Genomic DNA, 26,503 nt, shown 5'->3' with positions numbered 1-26,503 from the left:
CATGGTGTAAATGAAACATGCCCCAACTTTTAGAAGACCGATCCAGGGCTGCTTATCCTTTTGTTTGCCCACCTTGGTATGTAATTGCCATGGGAAAAAAAAGTGAAAAAAACTTTATTGTATAGTTAATTAAACCATTACAAAGATACAGATATATTAATATGCTAAAAACACACTGAAAATTCTCACTAATGTGAGAATAATAAAATTTAAAATTGGAGGTAAAAACAAGTGTCTTTCTGGGGTAAAGAATAACAATTTCCAAGTTCAAGGTTTTGCCAATGTTCTGTTTTTTCTCAAAATATTCAATAAATTTGATTGATCTACAAATGAATTGTGGGTCTGTGGTACATAATGTTTGTATAATCGCAGACCTACAGGTACGTATTCCAAACTGCTTGAACTTGGCTTTCAACCAATTTCGACGTTCTTGTATGAGAGCCGGGCAGATGCACATCAGGTGGATAAAGTCTTGTCTTGCTGCACCGCATAGCCCGCACCCGTCACTTTCTTGGGACTTCCACTTAGGATGCTCGGTGTTGGTTGGCAAACTACCGAACCTTATATTAAGATATTTATGTTTGATATAAGGCGAAAAAGTCAGGTCCAGGAAGTGCGCCAGCACTAGTTTTTTGTACGATTGGATAGTCATCCAGGCATGTGACCGGAGACTGAAAGCTTTTTTGTCATCCAACAATGAGTGTTTGATGGCTGCCTTCCTGACCACCTGTTTGAATAAAGGTACTTGTAGCTTGGTTTCCCAGAGTCCAGCCAGATTTGTTGATTCCAATGACATTTTGAGGTACTTGGCATAGTTTGAGTTTGGACATTTAATGATGGTTTCCCACATAGCACGATAAATCATGATCTCTTGGTGCATCCAGACTTTATACCAGAATTTTATGGTCTCATACTTCCTCAGTAGCACTTGAGATTTCAGGCCAAGTTCCAGTCTTACCTGGGCCGGGGATGCTTTACTTAGTAGCGCGAAGATGCACTTGTAAATTTTCATTTGCACCCTATCCAAAAGTTGTGCACTCTTGCCATGGTGCAATATGCTCCCGTAAGCTATCGTTGGAATGAGTTTAGCTTTCATTATTGTTAACAGTGGTGAGACCAAAGGACCTTTTGAGTTCGGTAGCTAAGCTCGTAAAGGCGTGCATTAAGGCCATGCCCTTCTTTTCCATGCTGTTGAATTGTGCCTGGAAGTTGAGACGCTTATCCAGCAGTATCCCGAGATACTTGTAATTTCCAACTGCTTCCAGTTTGACGTTGTCTATGGTAAATGTTGGTGATGGTTTATGGTGTCGGGCTATGACCATGGCTTTTGTTTTCGCGCTATTTATTTCTATCATGTTCTGTTTTGTGTAGCGGGTCAGCTCCTGTAGTAGCCGATGCAGGCCTATTCGAGTCTGGCTTAACAGGACCACATCATCGACGTAGGATAGGTATGTTACACGAAGCGTGCCCAGCAGAGGAGGATGGGCATTGATCACATCGAGCCTTGGTGTTAAATCGGCCATGAATACATTGAAAAGATGGGGAGCCAGCACACACCCTTGCTTCACCCATCAAAGGTGTATATCTTCCTGGTTAGCCTTTGCCCATTGCTGATTTTTACCTGCATCCAGGTGTTGCTATACAGGTCGATGATCGGCATTAGGATCGACTCTGGCAGACCCTGCTCTTTCAATTTGGCCCATAGCAAATTCCTGTTGACACGGTCGAATGCCGCTTTAAAGTCGACAAAACAGGTAAATAGTTCCCGGTGGTTAAGTAGACTGCCTTCGCCAATCATGCACAGCGCCATTGCATTAGCCATTGTACCAGTTCCGTGACAAGACGCTGTCTGATTTAACGGGACCTTGCTGTTCAAGTCCGACCACTGTATTAGATCGGCTAGCACCAGGGATGCATAGTATTTTGCCTCTGCATCAATCGGGGCAATTAAGCGGTAATGTGCTGGATTTTTGCGGTCTCCGCCTTTATAGATGGGGTTGATGATGGCACCCCTCGAACTTTCTGGGACCCGACCACAATTACTAATTGACTGGAATAGGAGATTACATTTGCATGCCCAGAATTCAGGGTCCTCTTTATAGATCGCCTGCGGGATGCCATTTGGCCCCGGTGCACTCTCTTGCTTGCCTTTCTTTATTATAGAATATATTCGTTGATCGTCAGCTGACCAGATTGCTTGGTCCAAACCCTCCACGCAATTAGGTGTGGCTCTGGGACTGGAAAAGGATTTGCTTTCCTTGATCCTAGTTCTTGTAGTTTCCGGTGCCATGGAAATACTGCACTTTACCCCAGGTTGTAATCTATTGGCAAGACAATGTTAGACAGGCATTAATTTATGTTTATTTTATTTTAATACTATAAACCTCATATACAATATTCCAGAAGGTGGCGCTGTTTGATTACACGACTTCAGAGCAGCTCCGAATCTTCTCACATAATTGGCAAGAGAAATGTAGTAATTAATATAGTAAGTCTCGTTTTGGTTACTTCAGAACATTTGGAGAGAAGTGTAGGAATGTAATATCAGACCAGGAAATTAGACTCTAGGAGAACTGGGGTCATTGTACTGGTGATAACTACCGCTAACGCTAATTAACAGCAGTTTTCTTACCGCCGTGTACCGCTGAAAACTATTGCCTTGATGGCGACATATTCACAAGACATCGCTACATGGCGATAGCTTCAGGGATCAGCTGTGAAATCTGCTGGTAACATTAGCGTGATGGCAATAGGAATTTCGGAGTTAGTGGGCGAAAACCCATTAGCAGCAAAAAAACGCACGTTAGTCAGCCCAACGTGAGGTTTTTTTGTTGCCTAAATAGCCTATCAGTCATCCTCCACTGAAAACGGGCACAAAACAATTAGCAGTGCGCTTTATAAAACCCCGGTTAACATAACATAACATAACATAATGCAGAATGGAGCATCCAGGGCCTAGTGCAGCTGATTGCACTATGGTGTCAATGCCAGGTAAGGAGAAGGGGACTCGTAGCAGAGGAGGACCGGGGGTCGAGTCGCCCAGGCTTGGCACCTGGTGTGACGCACCCCCAGTGGCGGCTCATCTGTGATGACGGAAGAGCATCCTCCCACTGCTTTCAAGCAGACTCAGGAGAGCAAGAACAACAAAGACACAGGACACTGCCACAAGGTAAGATGTCTTTCTTTTAAATATTTACAACACACGCTCTCACACCCACACAATGTACCTGCCCCATTTAGTGTCCTTTCCGACGTTTCCCATCTCCCTGCTGTCCAGTCCCCCCCCCGCAGCACTTCTCTATGGCAGGCCCTGTGCGCCCATGTGCAGCGGGCGTACCACGGGTATGCCAAAGGTATATATATGCTGTTACAGCGCATACCATTACATCGCATTCCATTACAATGCATTCTAATACTATGCATATTGCAACAGTAGGGAATGCGTTGGGTAGCCGAGATAAAAACATTACTATTCCCACTTCAATGAGTGCAAACCTAAAACTATCCCTTGCACCCAAACCACCCTAGACCCTAAAATTCATCTTGACCCCCCCAAACACACCCGTAAAATTCATATTTGACCCCAAAACACACCACAAATTTCATATTTGATCCCATAATACACCATAAAATGTTATCTCTGACCCTTGAAACCCATACCCACCCTACAACTTAAAAAACACCATTACTAACATCACAATGCAATGCAAAGACACCTGCGTTATTGTAGTTGCGTTGTAAAGGCATTACGATGTAATGCATGCGTCGTAATGGACGTCTCCCGTGCCAAAGGCAAGCCACAGGCAAGCCCATCTGCATCCCTCTGCCCCCGGACCGCGCTCAGCACCAAGGCCCCTTCCTCTCGGACACCCCGCCGCTACGACGCCAGCACCCTCCTCGCCATAAACCCTGGAAGCCACATCGCCTGCCAGGACTAACCTCTGCTCTGGACCGGACAACGCCATCAATGACGGCTTATAAATCACCCGCAAGGACCACCCCGACCGTCCAGGAGGAGGCATTGCCATCACCTACAGAAGCACGCTCCGACACGCACTCTAATGACCCAACGGTGACCATAGAACACCTCAACTTCCAGATCTGGCCGAACAACATCCTCTCAGGCTCCCTAATCTGTAGGCCCCCTATTCTCCGATACCATTGTAGATCTCATTGCACTCCAGGCTCTCCGATCCACCAACAACATCCTACTTAGTGAACTCTACTTCCACCTGGACAACCCCAGTGACCAGAACACCACCCCTTTCTGGGGAAGCTCTCCAACACCAGACACAAGCAGCTATTCACCGCAGCAAGCCACATAGCAGGACACACAGTTGTGCACGTCACCTCCACCAGCAGGAACTTCAACTACAGCCACACCACTGGACTCTCCTGGACTGACCATCATTGTATACATCAAGTCTTCACCATGCCCACCGTACACCACCACCATCATCATCGCCTCCCTCCTCGCAGTTGAATCAAGGCCACCGAAGAACTTCTTTTTGGCTCCACCACTCCGCCAACGCTTACAGGCGATAACACAGCAACGTGTAACCGCCACAGATGGATCTCCAACTGCGCAGATACCCTGGCACCCCTCAAGAAAAGACCAGGCAAAATCTAGCACCACGTTGTGTCGTATTTGCAAAGTGACTTATGTAGGCATGTGTGTGACCTTGTGAAGCCCTCTGCCACATCATACCTGCATCAGGTATGATATATGCAGGGTGTGCACAGTGAAATTCATCATATTTCACTACAACATTTGTAGGACGGCACTGCCTCATTACCTTATGCCTGCCTGATGGCAGGCGTAAGGGTAACACAGTGCCACATGGATAGGCTGGCCCCATGCATTGCTGGAGTTGGGTCATGCTTGTGACAATACTGCTGCAATGCATGACTTTAGCACAGACAGATACTTCAGGATTCCAGACGTATCTGTCATTACTCCCGTCATGGAGCGCTGTCCATTGAAAACAGTGCATCCATGGTCTACAAGAAGGGTGTAGTGAAAAGTGTTGCAACGCTGTCTTGAATGCGCACTATCCTATTGACGGTGCACATTCCTGCCTTGTAGTTTTGTCGCAGGGCAGCGCAGCAACATTGCTTGCAGAGCTGTCCAGCACCAAATTCTGCTGAAATTAGGCTCCAAGTGTTATCTCCGTTTTTAAGACCAGCTATTTTCTGGTCTTAAAAAACTGCCTCTGTTCTGTTGGTTGTTCCTGTTCCCTCCATCATGACTAGTCCTTAATAAGTGCCCAGTTCACAGTAGCCCTGCCTTCTTTGGTCCAGAGTCCAGGCTGATGTCCTCCGATGAGCAAAGCCACTAACTCCAGCCTAGAGCCGAGATGAATGGCCAAACTAGTTCAAAGCCAGTTTTGGCTTAGACAGCACAAAGTATATTTTTATAAAGTTACTTTTCTACTGAAGTAACCAAAATTCTGATTTCACAATTAAATCTGGTTTTGAAACTAGGTGGAAAATAACTGTAAATGATTTTTTTCTGGCAGTTTCCTAGGCAGAATATTTTAGGTTCAGATACATTTTAGTAACATTTTCAACACCTGCCTTACAATCATCTTTGGGGTCCATCTCACTGGACCACTATGTTAAACATCGTGACATATACAGCATAACGGAAAAAAACTACAACTCTTCCCCACAACCCTCTATTCCAACTTTAACTCCACCCTCTCCCCACAGTCTCCCAGTATCCATTGCTCCAGGTCCACAACAGAAAGTGATGCCCCTACCTCCCCCACCACCACTGCGTCCGAAAGTATGAGTCACGCCCCTAAGTTCGAGCTATAAGGTAAGCATATTTCTGCGTAACAGGCGCCCAATTTAGAGTCATCCAGAATTTTCAGTGCTCTTAGCCGCTTGGGACAGAAGAGTTCCTTGTAATTTGTGCTAAAGTAATTAATGGGCTCCATTGTTTAGCAAACGTCCATCCGTTCAATGTGGTTGCGCTGCCAATTTCTCCATGCCCACATATCACCCAAAGTATCTCTATCCATTTCTTTTCTGAGGATGGGCTGTGTCGCCACCACAAGCATAAAATACTGCCTATTTCGTTGCCAGTAGCAAATGGCCGATTGGGTGTCCCCTCAGGCCGTATAACGGAAAGATGTCTGGGACTGGGCTGACCAATAAGATCACCTCCGGACATTGGGCCAAGGCCGAGCCTGTGATGGCTACCACCTGTGTCAAGACTATCCTCCAAAAGGGCTCCTTTTGGGAAACAGCCACAGAATGTATGCCAATGTTCCCTCCTCATTATATCCGCTCCAAAACAGTGGGCTTCTCCCCTCTCCCATTTTTGCTAGACGTTCTGGAGTATAACACCACCTATACAAAATGATTGACTCCCTGGCTCCTTCATGAGCAGCACAGTTATTCATTTGAGACTTATCGTCACTGTTCTTGGCCAAGGGTTATTCCCAGATCCCTCTCCAAGGTCTGCTGGAAAAGTAGTTTCAGGTCCCCCTCCTCCCATGTTCAATATCTTGTAGATGTGAGATATGGCATGGCTGTCTCATGTGCAATGTACCATGTAGTTTTCAAATTGGGTCTACGGTCTGATGGCCCCTTGTTTCATGTTTGGGGTCAAAAGCCAATGCCGTACCTGTCGGTAGTATAAGTGCTCGAACTCGGGTAGTGCAAATTCAGTTTGCAATTGGGCAATTGGGCAAAGGTTTTTATCGTCCTTTAGCCAAACATATCTTGAAGTGTCTTGCACCCACTCCCCAGCCTTGTCTGAAAGTGGATTCTGTCCATGCTGGGAGGAAACTCAGGATTGCCCCACAAGGTGGTGAATGGGGACAGGAAGGGCCGTAGTCCGGCCTATGTTGCTACATTTTCCCATAGCTCCAGTGTTGTTCATGTGACCAGGGATCAGTAAAGCGTTCTTGTCCAATGTGGCTTCTGTTGCATGGGGATTTCCCATAACCTCAATCATGTGGCAATCATGCCCCACCCCTTGCTTGTTTCCCCACATGTCCAGTAGATTAGGTATCGTAGATGGGCTGCAGCATAATAAATGGCAAGTTCCAGGTCCCCCAACCCTCCCTGTTGCTTTGGACTAGAAGCATTCTTCTCTGGCCAAGTGCTCTCTCTTTCCCTTCCACACAAATGTGTTCCATATCACCTTCATGCGAGTAAGATAACATTTGGATAGGCAGAGTCTGGCAGGTGTAAAGAATCTTAGGTAAACTTATCGCTGTGTATGCACTATACACCTAAGGAGAGAGAGTTTTGTATTTCCAGCTATTTAGCTCAGTCTTCACACCCCACTGCAACCGTTGTAGGTGAATGTCTTTCGTTTTGGAGAGCGTGGAGGTCAATGCCAGTCCCAGATAGTTTATGTGAAATGATGCCCACTGCAAAAGAATTAGGTTTTCAGAAATTGGCTGGGGGTAGAGGTGTTCAGTAACCCCAAGACCTTCTAGTAGGCATTCAGTACATGCTGCAAGGGAAACCTGGGTAGGAGCATAATGCAGAGGAGCATGCTGTCTAAGAAACATCATAAGATTTAAGTCTTGCCAAACCTAATGCCTGCAGTGAGATGGTTAGTCCGAATATGTTGTGCCAGAGGTTTCAATGTGAGTGTGAAAAGCAGAGGCGACAGTGAGCACCCCTGTATTGTGCCTCCCTCAATTGGAATCCAGAGTGAACTGAGACCATTAGGATGGATCCTCCTTTTAGGCCACTGTTAGCCAGCCAAAAGGCATTTCACAAACATGTCTCCCACTCTCATCAACCACAGAATGTTTGCCATAAACTCCCAGTCCTTTCCAGTTGATTGCTTTCTCTGCATCCAGGGCGACAGAGAGTGGTTGCTTGGTCCCTGTGGCTAAAATGATCAGGAGAAGGAACTTTTTTGTTTTTAGCATTGTTCCTCGCTTCCCTCTTTGCAATGACCCTAATTAGTCAGGGTCGACCAACTCCTTCATCAGCAACTGCAGCCATATGGCTGCGATCTTTGTGAACATTTTCACATCAACCTGAATTAATGCTATGGGTGGTAGGAGTGACATTCCAAGGGGTCTTTGCCTGGTTTGGGGACAAGGGAGATAATGGATTCAGTCATGGAGGGTGTCATCCGACCCTAGTCTACCATGTCATTGAAGACTTTGTACAATAGCGGAAGGAGGGAGGGCGCAAAACAACAGTAAAAAGCACCTCTGAACCCACCCTGGACTATGGAGGGATGCAGTTTTAATATGGCTTGGAGTATCTCCTCAGCTGTAGGCTTTTCCAGGTGTTCCCTATCGGATCGTGACAGTTGGGTCAGTGCAGCTGTGGGTTCGTCTTGCGCTCGGGCGTCAGTTGGTTCCCTTGTGTACTGTGTGGAAGCATTGTGCCTTATGCACATCCCAGGCATGTACCCGTCTGTATGATGAGTGGAATACTGCTATAAGATTTTTAGATCTAAGTGCCTGCAGGAGATTAGCTAGGAGCTTGCCTGGTTTATTATCGAGCTGGGCGAGCAAGTTTGCTACTCTGTTTTATTCTAGGGTCCTGATTTGGCCCTGTTCCATTAGGATTTTTATCCAGTGTCTGGAGTTTGTCTGTTCACTTAGCTTTAAGGCATTTTGCATTTTTCGGAGGCGGGCTCCATGGAGATGAAGGTGACTCCCAGCACAGCCTTCAATGCGTTCCATAATCTGGCCACCTTCACAGTATCGTTGTGGGTGATGTCGATGGCTACTGAAAATACCAAGTGTGCAGAGGGTCAAAGGGGAAATAGTTTATCGACCTGTCAACTCATGCCCCTAGAATCAACGTAAATACAAAAAAAGAAGTCTTTGAGGGTTAGTGACCTACTTCAAGTAAATCAGAGTTGGTTCAATGGCGGGGTTAGCTTATGGCAGGACAGAGAGGAGTCTACCACACGTCCATTGGGCTTTATGTGTAAAACAATTGGGCTGGACACATAGGAATTGTGCGCTAATTGTGTCCTTTTTTCCACACATCAGAGCGGGGCCTCAATTTCCCGAGCGGTTGCCGGGCGTGGTGAGGCATTCACCCACACAAAGCTGGGTGAGTATCACTAGGAGGAAATGCCTCTATGTGATGAAGCTAGTATGCTTTTATGTTATGCGGAACGCAAATTGTTCTCGCAGGTGTGTTTTGTCCTGGTGGTGTCTGTGAGGTTATGTGGTTTCATGTGTGTAACAGGGTACATGAATTTTTGTTGTTTTCTCGACAGGAAGAAGATCTCCTTTCTGTCTCCAGTGGACATTCAGGTTCCAAGTTCTGGGGAGATATATGACTTCCTTGAGTACATTGAGTGTTTGCCATCAAAGTTTATTGTATTTGTACACCTATCACATTCTGTTGCAGTAGCTTATTATCTTGAAGGTCCTGATGAAAGCTGGAGCATTGCTCCATTAAGCTGAAACTAGTCGACCACCCTGCACAGCGCCATAGTGTAGTCTTACTCATCCACTACTAGGCGTGTTTTTAATCTTGACACCTACACTAACGTCTATAGGTACTCCCCTTAGTCTAGGTAGTTAATTTTAGTAATCACCTTTCCTAGAGCACTGCACCCATCTTACACTTTTCTTTGTGCATGACTGTGGCTTAGACTTACACTCCGCCACGTGATGATTTGGGCGGTACATGGAGCGACTGCTCATTCCCATATGATGAAATGCCGCCACGAGGGTGGTCTGATGGGAATTTTTTAGCCCAGTGTGACCCAACACACTCTTTTCACACATGCACCTGCGTGATTTTCGTTCACCATTGAGGGCAGCACCCCCCCGTGGACCTGATGTCGATGGCTATCCTTACTTTGATGTTTGCAATCATCACCGGGTTGCACAAAAGAGAAAAATGTAGTCACCTTGTGTTGCCTTTCTCCTGTGATGCCAACCCCTTAACGAACAACTTGCCATAGGCTGGCCCGACAGTGTGAGAGGGTATTGCACCACATCCATGTGATCGGGCAGCAGTCTCTTTTCTAGGAGGAGGTTATCCAATCTAACTTAGGTCTTATGTGAACAATCACAACCAAAATGGTGTCTAGTCCTCCAGAAATCCAATAACCCAAGGTGTTCCAGGAGACCATAACCAGCAGGTGACAGAATCGTGGACCCCCTCTCCCCCAATTGGTGTTGTCTGTCTGAGTCTACTCCTGCCCTGAGAACCAGATTGAAATTCCCCCCCCCCCCCCCCCCCCGCCCCCCACCAGTGGCGCTTTCCACCCAGCGGTCAGTGTACGAAGTGTGTCTATCAAAAAATGATCTTGTCTGTCATTCTGGCAGTAGATCGAGGCCACTATTAGTAGGGCTCACCGCAGTGTCCCTGTTATGGCCCCCTCGCAGCCCGCCCTTTCTCTACCAGTGTCAGACAATCGGCCAATGTAGCAGCAGGATGGAGTGAGAAGCACAGGGTTCCCCCCCCCCCAGCACTGGATTACTTACCAGTTTACAAGATGGTTTAGACTGTGGTCATGACGTGTGGTAACGTTTTGTAATAAGAAGGGAATACAAATTTAGTGGAACTTCCCTATGCCTTTTTGAGCCAATAAGATCATACAACCATTGGGGATTGTATAGTGTCTTTGTGTGTTTAATTGTAAATATGATCACCATGTGAGCACTGCGTCGTCTGCACTACACATGCACATATTTCGAACCATTCTGTATATGTATGAATACAGTACATTTGATAGAAATTCTTACTTTGCCTAGCACTGTGACTTCTGTAGTAATGTTTCCACTCAGTCAAGTTGATATGGAATGATGTTAAGTTCATGAGAGAGCCCTGATACCTACGGATGATCTTTCTACTTTTGAATGATCCCCACGGGACCTTTTGTGCAGATTTCAGACCATGAAAGTGCATCGCTTGTAGATCAATATACCCTACACAGATCTTTTTTTCCTCCGGTGAGTGAAATTGTTTCGGGATGAGCTCAGAGGCCAATCTGGGTTGATCCTCCCTCAAAAAGCAAGTCTCATGAAGAAAGCCTATGTCTGTGTCTAGGTGGGTCAATAAATGCAAAATGAACATCCGCTTAAGGGGGCTATTAAGGCCTCTGATGTTGTATGTGGAAAGTTTTAGTGTGGCAGCCATCAGGAGGTGCATGGGATCTCAATAGGTCTACCCCGCTCAGTATCCTCATGCAGTGTCGTTTGTGTGGGTCTTAGGAGATGATACTTTACTTCCATCGCCCAACCTCCACCCCTATACCCCTAAAAAATCTAGTAACACTGAAAGATCTAATGACGAAAAACTGTTCCCCTGGGTGGGTGCCTGAACCGCAGCACAATGCCCACTCAGGTCTTGCATCTTACAAGAGTACCTATAAAAGTGTTCGGGATGAAAGGCCTCTGATGTCGGGGGTCCGCGCCAGGCCGTAGCTGTAACCTGATCTAGGAATACAAATCTGTCTTCTCTGGGTAGTCTTACCGCCCCATCTCGGTGGCGGGTGTCTCCTCTGAAGCCCCCCACACACACACACACAGGTCCCTGCTTAGGGGCTAGAGGAGGCTCATTCCAAGGAGCCTGGCGGCCCAGCCCAACTCAATTTCTGGACCTGTTCAAGCGCAGCCCGGTGGTCCGCCAGGATCTCCTGTCTTCAGGCTCCTCCAGGTGTCTCCGCATCCCACTGTTGTCCTCACTGGTCCGAGGGTTTGGGCAAGTCTACAAGGCAGTCTGCTTCTTCTGGGGAGGTGGGAGGCCCAGAACCTGCCGGGCCTCTCCGGTCGACTTGATAGGGTATTTCTTGCCCTGCCACTTGAAAATAAGCCTGAAGAGGTAGCCCCATCTGTAGCGTATGTTGTTTGCCCAAAGGAAGGCAGTAGGTCACCATTGATAAATTCTATTAGATTTGCAGTTCATCTCTATTGTAGCGTATGGGGGCCCCCTTCCTCGCTGCCCAAGGAGTGCTTCCGATGGAAGTAAACCAATATATCTAGGAGGAAGTATCCCATTTCAGGTCTTGCTGTCTGTGTGCTCGATCTATGCGCAACGGAGCAGGGTCTTGTTTATCAAGCAGTGCCTTTCTTTGCCAGACTCTGTTTGTATGCCTGATGTCATCCCCTTCCTTCCCCCACGGAGCACCTCCTATGCGGGCTTTGCACCTCCGGGAACTATTGTAGGTACTCCTGTTTTTCCTAGAGGATCGAGTTGTTCCATAACTGTCACCTGGTGAGCGACATATACTTCCATTTCCAGGGCGTGCTCATCCAGGGTTGTCTCCAGTGAATCCACTCTCTGCCCCAGATCGTGTCGTAGTTCTGACAATTTCTGTTTGAAGGCAGCCCTAACTGCTCTGATTTCTGTTTTGAAATCGCAAAGAATTGGAGCATGAAGCCTTCCGCTTAACTTTCTCATTCAGGTCTAAATTAGAGCACCACTTTCGCTTCTGTCTCTGACACTGCTGTCTCAGATCTCTACATTTTTTGGAGTACCAGGCAGCAGATATTTTACTTTTAGAGGGGCATTTAACCTTTATAGGGGCTACAATGTCTAGAGCAGCCACAAGCCAGCCAGTGTAAGCTTCCGCCTGATGGTTAAAGAGTGGGATCCTTATCCAATTCAGTGCTGATAAGGGCCTGCTGTTAGATGCAGTGCCTTGTAATAACTTCATCCTTCACCTAGCTCCTAGAGGCAGTACTGGTTTTGTAATGCACTATATAAAAGTTATGTGCATCTATTCACTCATTGTGTTGCTGTCTTCTTTAAACCATTGGCCAGGTTTAATTACCACTTTTACTTCAAATAATGATCACATCTGGGGGCCATCAGGTGTGTGTGTAATCACAACTTTGCCCCAAAGTTCGTAAATCTTTTACAAGTGGACACTGCATCCAACAATTCGGTGAAGAGATGTCTTCCTGTTTGTGCCATACAAATTAGTGTTTATAGTGTATGCACTCGAGTAGTAGGTCTTGGTGTTTAGTAATAGTGCTTTATGGCATGTTAAGGCTAGCTGTTATGTTATTTAATATAGAACAACTTTTCACTTATAATTGCTTTGAGGAGCTGTTTTTATTTTTCATTTGTATGTGTTTTTGTGCATTACAAAAATATACATAATTTTAAAAGGTTTTTAATTCCCCCGGGCTGCTGCGGACATAGCAAACCCTCGCCCCAGCACTAACTCCACAATGCACACAAACATACTTTTATTTACAGCTTCCACCCATTTAGATAGCAACGAAGTTGGTTCTTGCTACGGTACTATGGTGTAGTAGAAAGAGATGAAGGTGGATTGTGACAAGAGGAACTGCCATCTTTGAGTTGAAGAACTATAAACAAGTGTTGACAAAAGTAACAGAGCCAATGCACGTTATGCATAAAGTGCACGTTTGGTAAAAGATTTAAATAAAGTTATTTAAGTTGTAAAACTGGACTCAGTGCCTCAATACTTGTTATGAATACGCATGTCAGTGTAAACATGTCATAGACATGTTTTCTACAAGATACTAAGTATATTTGGAACATCAGGTTAAAGTAAGTGTTGGCAATAACAAAGAAAAAACCCCTAACGTAATTATATACATTTTACATGTCCTATCATGTAATTCATCTTATGGACACTATACTATTCTAGATAAGTTGATCAATTTGGCCTATGCGTATAGACTTGGAGAGATAATCTCACAATCCCAAATCATGGATAAACTCAGGTCATAACTACCAAGTAGTTGCTTAACAATTCGGTATTGATATCAATTAAAAACAGGAAACATGTCTTCTGGAGTTACAAAACACATCCTAAGGGAAGCAAGAGTCCTGAGAAATTTATAAACATAAAACAGATATAGTGGTTAGTGAGAAATAGTTCATTGATAACCAACAAAAGTGAGTCAGAATGTCCAGAGGCATTAAGGCCGCCGAATAGAAACCTACCAAAATGAATAGTAGAAGCTCCTTAAGCGCGACGATGTATTATTGAAGAAGCAAGGTTGCAACACAATGGCCAGGCCGTGTTTTAATTGATATCAATGACATGTTTACACTGACATGCGTTTGTTTTTAATTATGTAATAATTTGTAGCTCGGCTGAGTTTACAAATACTTTACAATTTTAATGATGTATTTATATGTATTTTGTCTTCTTGTAATACAGCCCTGAAGAAGTCCCCGCAGGGACGAAACGCGTCGGCTGTGTCCTTTAACATTTGGAGTGAATAAAGAAAAATCTTTTTTTGAGAAAAAAATTGTCCTGTTTCATATGAAAAATTTCTTTTGAATATAACTTTTATATCATCTAGTTAAGTACTTACTAGTACGAGAAATTCAAAGGAGTCCATTTATTAACCTATTCGAATAAAACTATTGGCCTCGTTACGATGACAGTCAGAGAGCATTCCGACCGATTCCTTCTCGAAATCGTTTCTGACCGACACAGGTGTGGAGTCAGAACGACTGATTACGATGTTTCCAAACACCGTTCGGTCGGACTCCCATGGACTTCAATGGGAGCCTGTATTCCGACCGACAGCACAGGCTCCCATTGAAAAAAGGGGTGGTTGTGGAAAACCTTGCACCCTGTGGCGAGCACCCTATGGTGCCTGCCACACTGCGCATGATTGTAAAGCGGGTTCGCATGGGTACCCCCACGGGCCCCAACCAGAGGCCTCTGCTTGGAGGGGGCCCTGCTGCGGGCCACCAAAGTCCGTTTCCGACAGCCGTTTTGTGTCGCACAGACCGATTCGGAAAGGCTGGCCGAAACCAACATCGTAATACGTTGGTCTGAAACGCGGTCCATAGACCTATACAATTCGGCTCCGACCGACACAGAGTCTCCAAATGCCATTCGGGACAGAGTCGGTAAGACCGAATAGTTACCGTTCCATCATAATAGGTCGGTCGGAAATGTTTCCGAGTTGTTCGGAAACATAGGTTCCGACACGGGTTAGGAAAATCCAAACCCCTTTCGGAGCCTTTCTGACCGACATCATAATCAGCCCCTATGTGAGCTTGGTGTCATTCTTGTTCTGCTTTTAGTTCACTTGTTTTTTAAGATACAAGGCTATTGTTTATTTATGGAGTGAATAGGGTACCGTTCGTTGTATTCCAGATAAAATCAACAGGATTTAGTCAAATTTGGATTTTTTATGACTTCTCTCGTCCTTTTTAGTAATAAAATGCACAATGTTTAATCAGTTTCTTAATTTTAAAAACAAAGCGGAATTAAAATCTCCAGAGGTGTGAAATTTAAACTGGGAGAACTTGTCGTACATTTTATACACACTTTGTTAATGTTGCTCAGATGGTTAGGTGAGGGCTGGTAATGTGAAGCGGAAGGAGGAAGTCCCCCCCCCCCATTCCCCCCCCCAAAAAAAGCAACAGGTGGAAACCAACGATTAAAAAATATTCTACTTCGCCCAAACCACAGATAAGGAATGTAAGTGTAAGGAAACTTTACCGCTGCTCCTTAGCCTTTAACAAAAGTGAGGAACAATCTGATTTTTGCACCAGAAAGCTTTCTTTACATATGGACATTTAAATTGAAATGTTGTATTAACATTTGATCACTACACCATTTTATTTCATACATTTAATGGTAATAATTTGATTGTGATCATTTTTGAAGTTCTTTATTTCAAACGTAGGTTTGTGGTTTTGGATGTTAGGATTGCAGCACATGCATTTTCTTTATTTACTCAATGTTTTGCTGCCTGTGTCACTCTACCCACTATAAGCCAGGGATGCCTCACAGAAACCTGTTTTTTGTGGGTTAATTTGGGAGCTCAGACAACACTCACATAAAGACTGTGGTGTGCCCCTCTCTCATATCTTCGCTATCCATTTTACTATAGAAAATAATTAGCACACACTTAACAAATAAACAAATGTTAACTATTTACTAACGGTAGTATGCAAAAATGAAGTATGCCGCAAACATACACGTATAATATAAACTGTTATTTTCAACAAATAAAAAAATGTATGTACCTTGTAAGACTATGGTTTCACTGTTTCTATACAGTAGAGTCTTTGACGATACTAAACATTTTGCGGGGTTTACAACATAAAACACATCTGATTTCAACTGAAAGAGTACTGCTTTGCAGTCTGTTTACTGCTGTTGAATTTATATCCTGAACCAAGCTGCTAAAAAGTGTAAACTGCCTGCAAAGTTTGTTTTTCAGCTTGGGTTTTACAGATTAACATGCAATTTATACTTCTCCGTTTGATATCAGAGGGGGCAAACGGTTACATTGTTAGACACACATGTTCATTAATCACAAGTATGTGGCTTTAAAAAACAAAATTATGGACAAGTTAAACAAGCATTGGAAATGCAATAGGTCTCGCATTAGAAAAGTTGGAGCTATTGGTCTTGTAAATGATTTTTTAAAATTTTTGTTTTAGAAAATAGCTAAATAATAGCTTTGTCATTTACAATGCCAATAGTTCTAACTTTTGCAAATGTGACTCCTATAGCATTTGTAATGCAACATGTTTTGTATTTACGTGACTTAGATGTATTAATATTACAAATAACAATGGCTTTTAATTTTTTTAAATAATTAATACTTAAATAATGTATGTAATTTATAATGGCAATAGCTTAAACTTTTGTAAATAACGTTTGTGAAGAATATGTTCAGTGTATTTTATTATGGTGAAAATCCAAGAACAGAAGTGAATTATTAACATCTTTTTGTGACATTTGTAATAAAGCTTGAAACATTGAGAGAACATATTTGAACCAGTGATGCTGTGGTTGAGCGGAGTGATGCTGTGGTTGAGCGGAGTGATGCTGTGGTTGAGCGGAGTGATGCTGTGGTTGAGCGGAGTGATGCTGTGGTTGAGCGGAGTGATGCTGTGGTTGCGCGGAGTGATGCTGTGGTTGCGCGGAGTGGTGCTGTGGTTGCGCGGAGTGGTGCTGTGGTTGCGCGGAGTGGTGCTGTGGTTGCGCGGAGTGGTGCTGTGGTTGCGCGGAGTGGTGCTGTGGTTGCGCGGAGTGGTGCTGTGGTTGCGCGGAGTGGTGCTGTGGTTGCGCTGAGTGGTGCTGTGGTTGCGCTGAGCGGCGCTGTTGTGAAATAAAATCCAATCACCCTCAAGATGTAGGAATCAAAGAAATGCAGCAGGTGAGGTGGAATGGACGACATAGTGGGAGCTATGATGCCTAAGAAAGATATATTCATGGCTGGGGCAAGGAAATATCATCATATATAAACAGTTTGAATCATAAACAGTCGTCAATGAATGAACAATTCTTAGAGACCCCGATGGAGTATCCGCAAGCAGCGCAGGGTGTCATCGGTCAAGTGAAGAAACGGAACACCAGGGCCACATGCCGCAGAGAGCTAGCGGGCTTGGCTGAATTGCATATTGAAAAACATAGGGACATCCTACAGTGCAAACGTAAAGCAGCGATGTAGCGATAAAGCATGCGAGCAAGGGAAAATATACAAGGGAGGAAAGTATAAACGGTGTGCTCAGTATCGTAGTTGTCAAGCGTTCAAAGTGCATATAGTGAGGACGCTTGTAAATCAGGATGGAGACACAAATCAAGGTGCCATGCAGAAACAGAGCTATATATATATCAATAGTGAAGCTAATAAAATAGCAAAACCAACAAACAAAATGCGAGCGGAGCGAAAACCAATCGCAACCTGTAAAGAGCGCATATCAGTGGGCTTACCTCAAATGACGGTCTAAGCGTATTGGCACTTCCTGAAGTGATAGAATTTGCAATCACAAGCTCCTTATATTATGCAAGCCAAGCGCGCGAAAACCTAAATTGGAAGAGGGGCAAGGAAAAACAAGAAACGAGGGGGGTGAGGAGCTCACGAACTCAAGCAATGAGGGGGGCAGGGGGGAGGAGCTCACGCACTCAAGCAACGAGGGGGAGGAGCTCACGCACTCAAGCAACGAGGGGAGTGAGGAGCTCACGCACTGAAGCAACGAGGGGGGCGGGGGGGAGGAGCTCACGCACTCAAGCAACGAGGGGGAGGAGCTCACGCACTCAAGCAACGAGGGGAGTGAGGAGCTCACGCACTCAAGCAACGAGGGGGGAGGGGGTGAGAAGCTCATGCACTCAAGCAACGAGGGGGGGAGGGGGAGGAGCTCACGCACTCAAGCAACGAGGGGGAGGGGGTGAGGAGCTCACGCACTCAAGCAACGAGGGGGGCGGGGGTGAGGAGCTCACGCACTCAAGCAACGATGGGGGAAGGGGGATGAGTGTCGAGTGAAGTGTAAAGGGAATTAAATTCAGGATATGATCGTTATATATAACATACGTGAATAGTTGGATAGTTTTCATTGCAGCCCAAAGTCAATGAGGTTTATCATATGGTTTCTTTCTAAATGGTGCTCCATTCAATCTGTGCAAGCCCTTTTTGTTGGTGCAAAGTTCCTGTTAGGATTGTAGTCACGCATTGTGCAACTATAACGTTTTTTGCATGTAACTATTCACTTGTATTTTTTTGCAAAGTACTGTAGGAATGCGGCTTATATGAACATGTAAATAAATACTAAAGTGAGGGTAAACGGCTGGATAGCAATAAAAACGCATGAAGCAAATTGTCTAGGGCGGTTGGGATAGACTCGGAGGAAAGGGCGTTGTATTAATCTCACTTAATGACAATGCATTGTTTCAACGGAGCAGTAAGAGTTGCACTGCATTATTTCCTCTTCTACGGCTCACTGTGCTTCTTTGTAAACGCATGGGTTGGGTGTGGAACGCTAGCTGTCTTAAAACGCTTGGTGTTCGCACCATTGTTATCAGAGAGGTTTGAGCCCCGGAGAGGCGTGGAACAAGTAGGTGTGAAGAGCAGGAGATCGCCATCTTTATTAAACACACGCGCGTGCTCAGGGTCCATGATAAAGAGGAAAAGAACCCGATCCAGAGTCACAGGACGAAATAACGGGCGGCGAGAGGGGAGGCAGCAGAAGGAGTAAGTAATGGCAGAAATAAAACGCTGGTACCGGAGAGTGGGGATGGGCACCGGTGCCATGTTCTAGAGCCAGGCCTGCCATGAAGGGAACGTTTTAATGCTTTTTAAGGATCGAAGTGGGTATAGCGAGGTTTTTAAACAAAGCCGAAGGAAGCACACGTGGCCTGTTCGTTTCTTAAATGAGCCAGATTACTGTGCAGTACATAAAGTGAATGGAACCATTCTCGCTTGGCATCTCGATGTGAAATTATATAGACTCATGGCGTGCAGTTAGTTAGGGTAATGGGCCCTTGTCACATTATTTATAACTCTCATTAAAAGAGTTTTGCAAGTCGATGATTTCATGCCTAGAAGCGGAAAAGGAAGTTACTGACACGACAAATGGGAGATGAATAACCAAGGAATTCAACACCTTTTCTGGTGGAAATGGACACCTATGTGGGCACAAAAGTAATTTTAAATGTGGCACCAAATAGCAAATGGATGCTCTGCCATGTGTGCCTGTATGTTTGTGGGTTCGTATGCAAGGGTGCCTGTGTGTCTGTTGTGTCCGTGCGCATGTATGGTTGTTAGTCGGTGTGAAAGGGAGCTTGTGTGTCTGTGCGCATGTATGTTTGTTGGTCCGTGTGCAAGGGTGCTTGTTTGTCTGTGCGCATGTACGTATGTTGGTCCATGTGCCAGGGTGCTTGTGTGTCCGTTGTGTCTGTGCGCAGGTATGTTTGTTAGTCCGTGTGCAAGGGTGCTTGTATGTATGTGTGCATGTATGTTTATTGGTCCGTGTGCAATGAAGCTTGTGAATTTGTACGCATGTGTGTTTCTTGGTCTGTAAGCAAGGGTGCTTGTGTGTCTGTTTGTTTGTGTCAAGGGTGCTTGTGTGTCTGTGGATGTTTGTTTGTGTCAAGAGAGCTTGTGTGCATGTATGTTTGGTGAGGCGGTGAGAGAGAAGCTCACAAACGACAACAATGTCCATCAAGAACGGGAGGAGGAGAGAAGCGCGCAAAGGGTGTGGGGCAGCGGTCTCTGTGGTGGGGCGGGGCAAAGAACCCGGAAAGCCAGATACGTGATTAGGAATGGGGGCACGGACAGTGGAGGAGGGCGAGAGCTGATATGTGAGAGAAAAAGAGACAACAAATGCTGTAAAGAGCAGAGACGGAAATATGTGGAAGGGAGGGACTGTGAATGGAGGGGGAAGTAGGTAAATAGAGGGTGGGAAGGACTGGGGCATGAGAAACGAGCGAGGGAGAAGGGTAGGTGAAGAGTGAAAAAAAAAAGCATCAGAGAGCATGTTGGACCTGCGATGGGCAAGCCCAGCACAAAGGGGGTAGCTTGGCTCAAGTGTCAAGGCAAGTGAAGGCTATCGTGTTAAGCCGGCTTCGACCCAATAATATCTCCTTGAACAACCGCCAAAAAGAAGGACACCACACCACTGTTGTAGAAAAATACGATTCCTTTATGTAAAAATTCTCTGTTGTGAATGGGGATCAATTAGGAAAGCACAATTACATTTCTTTTGGGTCACAATTTGCTGGGTTTCGATTTTGGAATAGATTCAATAAATAAGCTTAGGAGTACAGTTCATCAATAAATAGATTAAATATCAGGAATAAATATCGTCAATAAATAGAATAAATATCGGGAATAAATATCTTCAATAAATAGCATAAATATCACTGTCTGTGTAGCAGAGTAAATACTGGTTCAGTTCAAGAACATCTACAGATTCATTCTGGTATCGCTGCCACCAATTAAATACTTCAGGAACACTACATTTGCAAATACATTTCAGGTTGGAAAGATTACTCTTACAGTTTATGACGATTTCACCATTAGTGTACACAGGCTTCTCTGGGCTTAACAGGGAGTGCTGGGACTCTTTAAGAATCACACGGGGGTTATGCGCGTATATCTAAAAGGCAAGGAAAGACAGTGAACACTTCATTTACACTCGGCTGCCACCGGGTTGAGATCTCTGTTTGCCGGTGGGGGTCTAAGCGCGCCTAGGGGTTTCTGTCCCCGCTAGCACTCAGGCGGCACCAGTTCCAAGTCTTTAGACTGCCGAACGGGGCTGCCGAAGAGGTCACACAATCTTCGCGCTCAGTCAAATAAATGCCGGTTCACAGTTCCTTTATAACAGCGCTTCCCACCTGAAGAAACGGGCCCACCTCACATCGGCTGCAATCGAAAAGCGATTCAGTCGGGTTCAGCACTTCTCTCGCCAGCGACGGGTTCTCAGGGGCTCCACGAACTTCCCTCCGACTTCCTCAAACAGGGATGGTTCCCGCCCACAGCTACAGCCGCCGATCCACTGGGGAGGGGCAGAGACAGTAGTCCCGCCCAACGAAGGCCGGCCTTTCCCCGCCCGGCGCACCACCTCACCTCAGTCTGCGCATGAAGCACTCTACGCCGGTGGAGCTCGGAGACGTCCGAGCTCCTCGCTGGAGGCGCCTGTCACACAAGGGGCACAGAAGACGCTCGTGGTCGCAGCGAACTTGCTCTCGCCTCGCGACCCGAGTCAGTCGTAATTCGCCACCGGATGGGGGGGGGGGGGCGGGGGCGGGGAGGCACACGAAAAATCGGCCACAGTCTCTTGGGGGTGACGAGGCACTCGCTGGGCAGGCGCTGTAGGCGCGAGGTCACCGCACACACAGCTGACTGGAACGCCAGTCAGGATCCACACCAGTGACTCTTGATTGCTCTACTGCCACACTACCAGCCGCCTCAGGGGTCAACAGGGCAGGTGTCAATCTGGTGTCAAGTCTGGAATCTCCTTCACCTAGATCTGGAACATCATTATCCTATCTAGTCTTTTGGTCATCTAAAATGGCCGCCAGGGACTGGCCCTTATATAGCCAGTGCCCTGAGGTGCTGGCTCGTGCCAGTAGGTTCTAGAACCTTCTTTGGGTTAGGCCAATGACATGGCACTACTGGGGTATTTGGGTCTCTAACAGCCACCATACTGGGGTTCTAGAGCAGCCATTTTGTGTACCTGAGGGAAATAAAGTAATTCCTGTCAGGAATGCGCACCAAGTAAAAGGGCGCCAAAACCTTGAAAGGTCAGGGTTCATGGAGGCTCCACAGGGAGTCACTCTCATGAGGAAAATGGATGGCCACCATTTTGAAGTCATTCATACAGGTTGCCAATCCCAGTCTATAATGTCACAGGTTTCGCCAGGTGTCTTGTGAATAGGTGCCAAAAACCTTGTGAACAACTGGGCGTCAAGGAACATCTAGCCCCATTGAAACAGCACACAAAAAGGTCTTGGTAGACAAAGAAAAGCGACAAATTTTGGGAGGTACAGGGGAACAAAAGAAATCATAGTGGTGAGGGGACTCTCAGAAGCTGACGGGTCTAACACGCGTCCCCCCAGCTGAAAGTGGGGGGAGCTACCCAACCCCTTGGGAGTTCTCAACACTAAGGCGGAAATACCTGGAGAGACCGTCTGCATTGGCGTGGTCAACTCCGGGCCGGTGTTCCACCCGAAAGTCCATTCCCTGTAGGTAGATAGACCACCTCAACAGTTTGGGGTTTTCCCCCTTCATCTGCATGAGCCAGCGAAGGGGTCGGTGGTCTGTCTGAACAAGGAAGTGCGAACCAAACAAGTATGGTCGCAGCTTCTTCAGTGCCCAGACCACCGCAAAGGCTTCCCGCTCAATGGTACTCCACCTCTGTTCCCGGGGAAGCAGTCTCCGTGACAGAAAGACCACGGGTTGATCCGGACCCTCCTCATTGAGTTGCGATAACACCGCCCCAATGCCAATGTCGGATGCATCTGTCTGGACAATGAATTCCTTTGTGAAGTCTGGAGCCTTCAAGATGGGAGCGTTACACAATGCTTGTTTCAGAGTGTTGAAGGCTCGCTGACAAGCCTCCGTCCAGATGACTCTCCTGGGTTGCTTCTTGGCCGTGAGTTCAGTAAGGGGTGCCACGATAGTGCCATACCCCTTCACAAACTGTCTGTAGTAGCCTGTGAGGCCCAGGAAGGCTCGGACCTCAGTCTGGGTCTTGGGGGGTTTCCAGGCCATGATTGCCTCAATCTTCGCCTGAAGGGGCTGCACCTTTCCCCTGCCCACCAAGTGACCTAAGTACACTACCGACCCCTGTCCAATCTGACATTTGCTGGCCTTGATTGTCAAGCCAGCCCTTTCCAGGGTTTGGAGAACGGCCTGCAAGTGCTGCAAGTGATCCTCCCAACTGCTACTGAAGACAGCTATGTCATCTAAGTAGGCAGCAGAGAAGGACTCCATCCCGGTGAGGATCGTGTTCACCAGCCGCTGAAAAGTGGCAGGAGCGTTCTTGAGCCCGAAAGGCATGACACAGAACTGGTAGTGTCCATCAGGTGTGGAGAAGGCTGACCTTTCCTTGGCTCCATCAGTCATGGGAATCTGCCAGTACCCTGCAGTGAGGTCAATGGTACTGAGATATTGGGCAGCTCCCAACCGGTCAATCAGTTCATCCGCCCGTGGGATCGGATGAGCATCTGTTTTGGTTACCGAATTTAGTCCTTGGTAATCCACATAGAATCGTAATTCTGGTGTGGCGCCAGGTGGAGCGGCTTTGGGCACCAAAACCACCGGGCTAGACCAAGGGCTAGTTGAAGGTTCAATGACCCCTAGCTCCAGCATCTTAGCTACTTCACTTCGAATGCTGGCCTTCACCTTGTCAGACAGCCGGTAAGACTTGGACTTCATAGGTGGGCTGTCTCCTGTGTCCGCGTCATGTGTACACAGGTGGGTCTTACCCGGGACAAGGGAGAACAGAGGAGCGAATGACCCCAAGACCTGGCGACATTCCTCCTGCTGCTCAGGAGTCAGGGATGGCGAGAGTTTCACTCCCTCCACCGACCCATCCTTTTCTTGAAACGCAAAAAGGTCAGGGAGAGGCTCTGTGTCCTCTTCCTCTGATCCATCAGTCACCATAACCAACATGACTTCGGGCCTCTCGTAGTGGGCTTGAGGCGGTTGGCATGTAACACCCGATGTGGGTGCCGAGGGGTCTTCACGTCCACCAAGTAGGTAGCCTTGCCCATCTTCTCCAACACCTCATAGGGGCCTGTCCAACGGTCCTGGAGGGCACTCAGCTCTCCAGGCTCCATCACCCACACCTTCTGACCAGGCTCCAGCTCCACTGGGTGAGCATTGTGGTCATACCACGCTTTCATCACAGACTGGCTGGCTTCCAAGTTGTCAGAAGCTTGCTTCCACAACTTAGCCATTTGGCTCCGGAAGGCCAGCATTTAGCTCACCACATCCTGGGGAACTTTCCGAGGAGACTTTTCCCAGGAGTCCCTCACCAGGCTGAGAGGTCCACGTACAGGGTGCCCGTACAAAAGCTCAAAGGGGCTAAAGCCCACTCCCTTCTGCGGCACTTCCCTGTAAGAAAAGAGCAAACAGGGTAGGAGGACGTCCCATTTCCTCCGCAGGCTTTCGGGTAGACTTCTGATCATACCCTTTAAGGTTTTGTTGAATCTTTCCACCAGGCCATTGGCATGTGGGTGATAAGGAGTGGTAAACCTGTAGGTCACCCCACACTCCTTCCACATTGCCCGCATGTACGCTGACATGAAGTTGGTCCCCCTGTCAGACACAACTTCCTTGGGGAATCCCACTCGGGTAAAGATCCCCATCATGGCCTTCGCCACTACCGGTGCAGTAATGGTTCTCAGAGATATTGCCTCCGGATACCTTGTGGCATGATCCACCAGTACCAGGATGAACCTGTGACCGGATGTTGTCGGCGGATGTAAGGGCCCAGCAATGTCGATGCCCATCCTTTCAAAGGGGGTGCCAACGACGGGAAGTGGTTCCAGGGGAGCCTTCAGCTTCATCCCTGTTTTCCCACTGGCTTGGCATGACACACACGACCGACAGTATGTATCGGACGCCACCCTCATTCGAGGCCAAAAAAAAAAGTGGGGGACAAGCCGTGCAAAGGTCTTGTCCTGTCCCAGGTGTCCTGCCAAGGGAATCTCGTGAGCCAACTCTAATAGGAAGGCTCGATAACACTGTGGGACTACCAGGGCCCGTGACAGTCCGTGCACTAGCGCCCTGGGCTCACTGTAGAGGAGTCCATCCTCCCAGTAAACACGATAGTTCCCAGACTCATTACCTGCTGCCTGGGCTTCAGGCTGTTGCCTCAGACCCTCGAGGGTGGGACATTCCCTCTGTCCCTTGCTCAGTTCCTCCCTGGATGGTCCTCCCTCCACTCGCCACTCAGCGGGGATAGGCAGATCCTCCGCGGACTCCGGGTCCATCTCCTCCGATGGCCTATCAGTCTCACGGGGCACAGACATCGAGGCAGGCTCTTCCTGTCCTCGAGATGCTCCCTCATCGGCAGCTGGGTGGGCCATTGTTCCAGGCTCCAACCCATGTGAGTTCTCCTCCCGAGCAGCCGCCGACCTGGTACTCGCACAGGCCCAATCAGGTGTACCCAGCATCTCAGAATGAGTCCGGTATTCCACCTCCTTCCAAGCATTGTGCTCCATATCATTGCCCAGCAGACAATCGACTGGCACGGCGGGGCTTACGGCAACTCGAAGTGAACCTGCAACCCCTCCCCACTCAAAGGGAACCTCAGCCACGGGATAGTGGCTCATTCTGCCGTCAGCCATCGCGGCTGGATGAAGTACGCCTGGAATCACCTGCTCTGAGGACACCAGATGACTCCTAACTATAGTCATACTGGCTCCTGTATCTCTGAGATTCCCCTCTATGGCCATTGATGGTGACCCATTGCCCATACTTGGTAGTATTTGGGGGCACCTGGATCTTTGGAACCATCTCCCGATCACCTAGGGACACTAAGGTGACACCCGCCCACTCCTTCCCCTTAACTAAGGGCATCTCCTCCCCGAGCGCTACACTAGCAACTCCCGGGGCCTTTCCTCCAGTGGAAGGGGGTGGTCTCTTTGGGCATTTCGCGTCTCCCTTATAATGTCCAATACCACCGCACTCAAAGCAATGGACAACCCTTGGCTGCTGACTCTGGCCAGGATTAGGGTTCTTTTGCGGGCTAGCCTTATTATCTCCCCCCTCTTTCTTCTGGGGAGCGCCCTGTCCGGACTTCTGAGAATCTCTTCCCGTCCCCTTCGTGGACACTCGGGTACTTACCCAAATGTCCGCCTCCTTAGCAAGCTTACGGGGGCAAGTAAGTTTGCTGTCTACCAGGTGCTGCCTCAGCTCGGGAAGACATTTCTCGAGGAGATGTTCCTTGAGTATAAGATTGTACAACCCTCGATAGTCTTCCACCTCACTACCTTGGACCCACCCATCCAGGGCTTTCTTGGCATAATCCAGGAGGTCAACCCAATTCTGTGAGCTCAGTTTATGGCTGCCCCTAAACCTCTGCTGGTATTTCTCTGGGGTCAACCCAAACTTTCTAATGAGCGCCACCTTCATGGCGGGGTAGTCTACCTGATCCTCCCGGTCTAGGGCCAATAGGGCATCCCTACCTGTTGGAGGCATGTAGCGATACAATCCACCACCCCAATGCTGCTCATGGATCCCATGGGCTCTTAAGGAGACCTCATAGGCTGCCAGCCACTTAGCTATGTTATCTCCAACAGTATAGCTAGCGACCATGTCCTTGGGTAAGTGAGGCCTGAGCTCCCTGGCAAATT

The 26,503-nt window shown here is 47.2% G+C and overlaps 1 protein-coding gene across 1 annotated transcript in view; it reads left to right on the top strand.

Moving 5' to 3' along the window:
• GTPBP8 (GTP binding protein 8) overlaps positions 1–26,503 on the top strand; it is a 105,232-nt gene that overhangs the window by 860 nt on the left and 77,869 nt on the right. The window lies entirely within an intron of this gene.

The sequence above is a fragment of the Lissotriton vulgaris genome, chromosome 8 (assembly GCF_964263255.1).
Source record: "Lissotriton vulgaris chromosome 8, aLisVul1.2, whole genome shotgun sequence".
Classification (NCBI taxonomy): domain Eukaryota; kingdom Metazoa; phylum Chordata; class Amphibia; order Caudata; family Salamandridae; genus Lissotriton; species Lissotriton vulgaris.
Note: the sequence above shows the minus strand (reverse complement) of the source record. Positions and strands in the feature narration are given on the sequence as shown.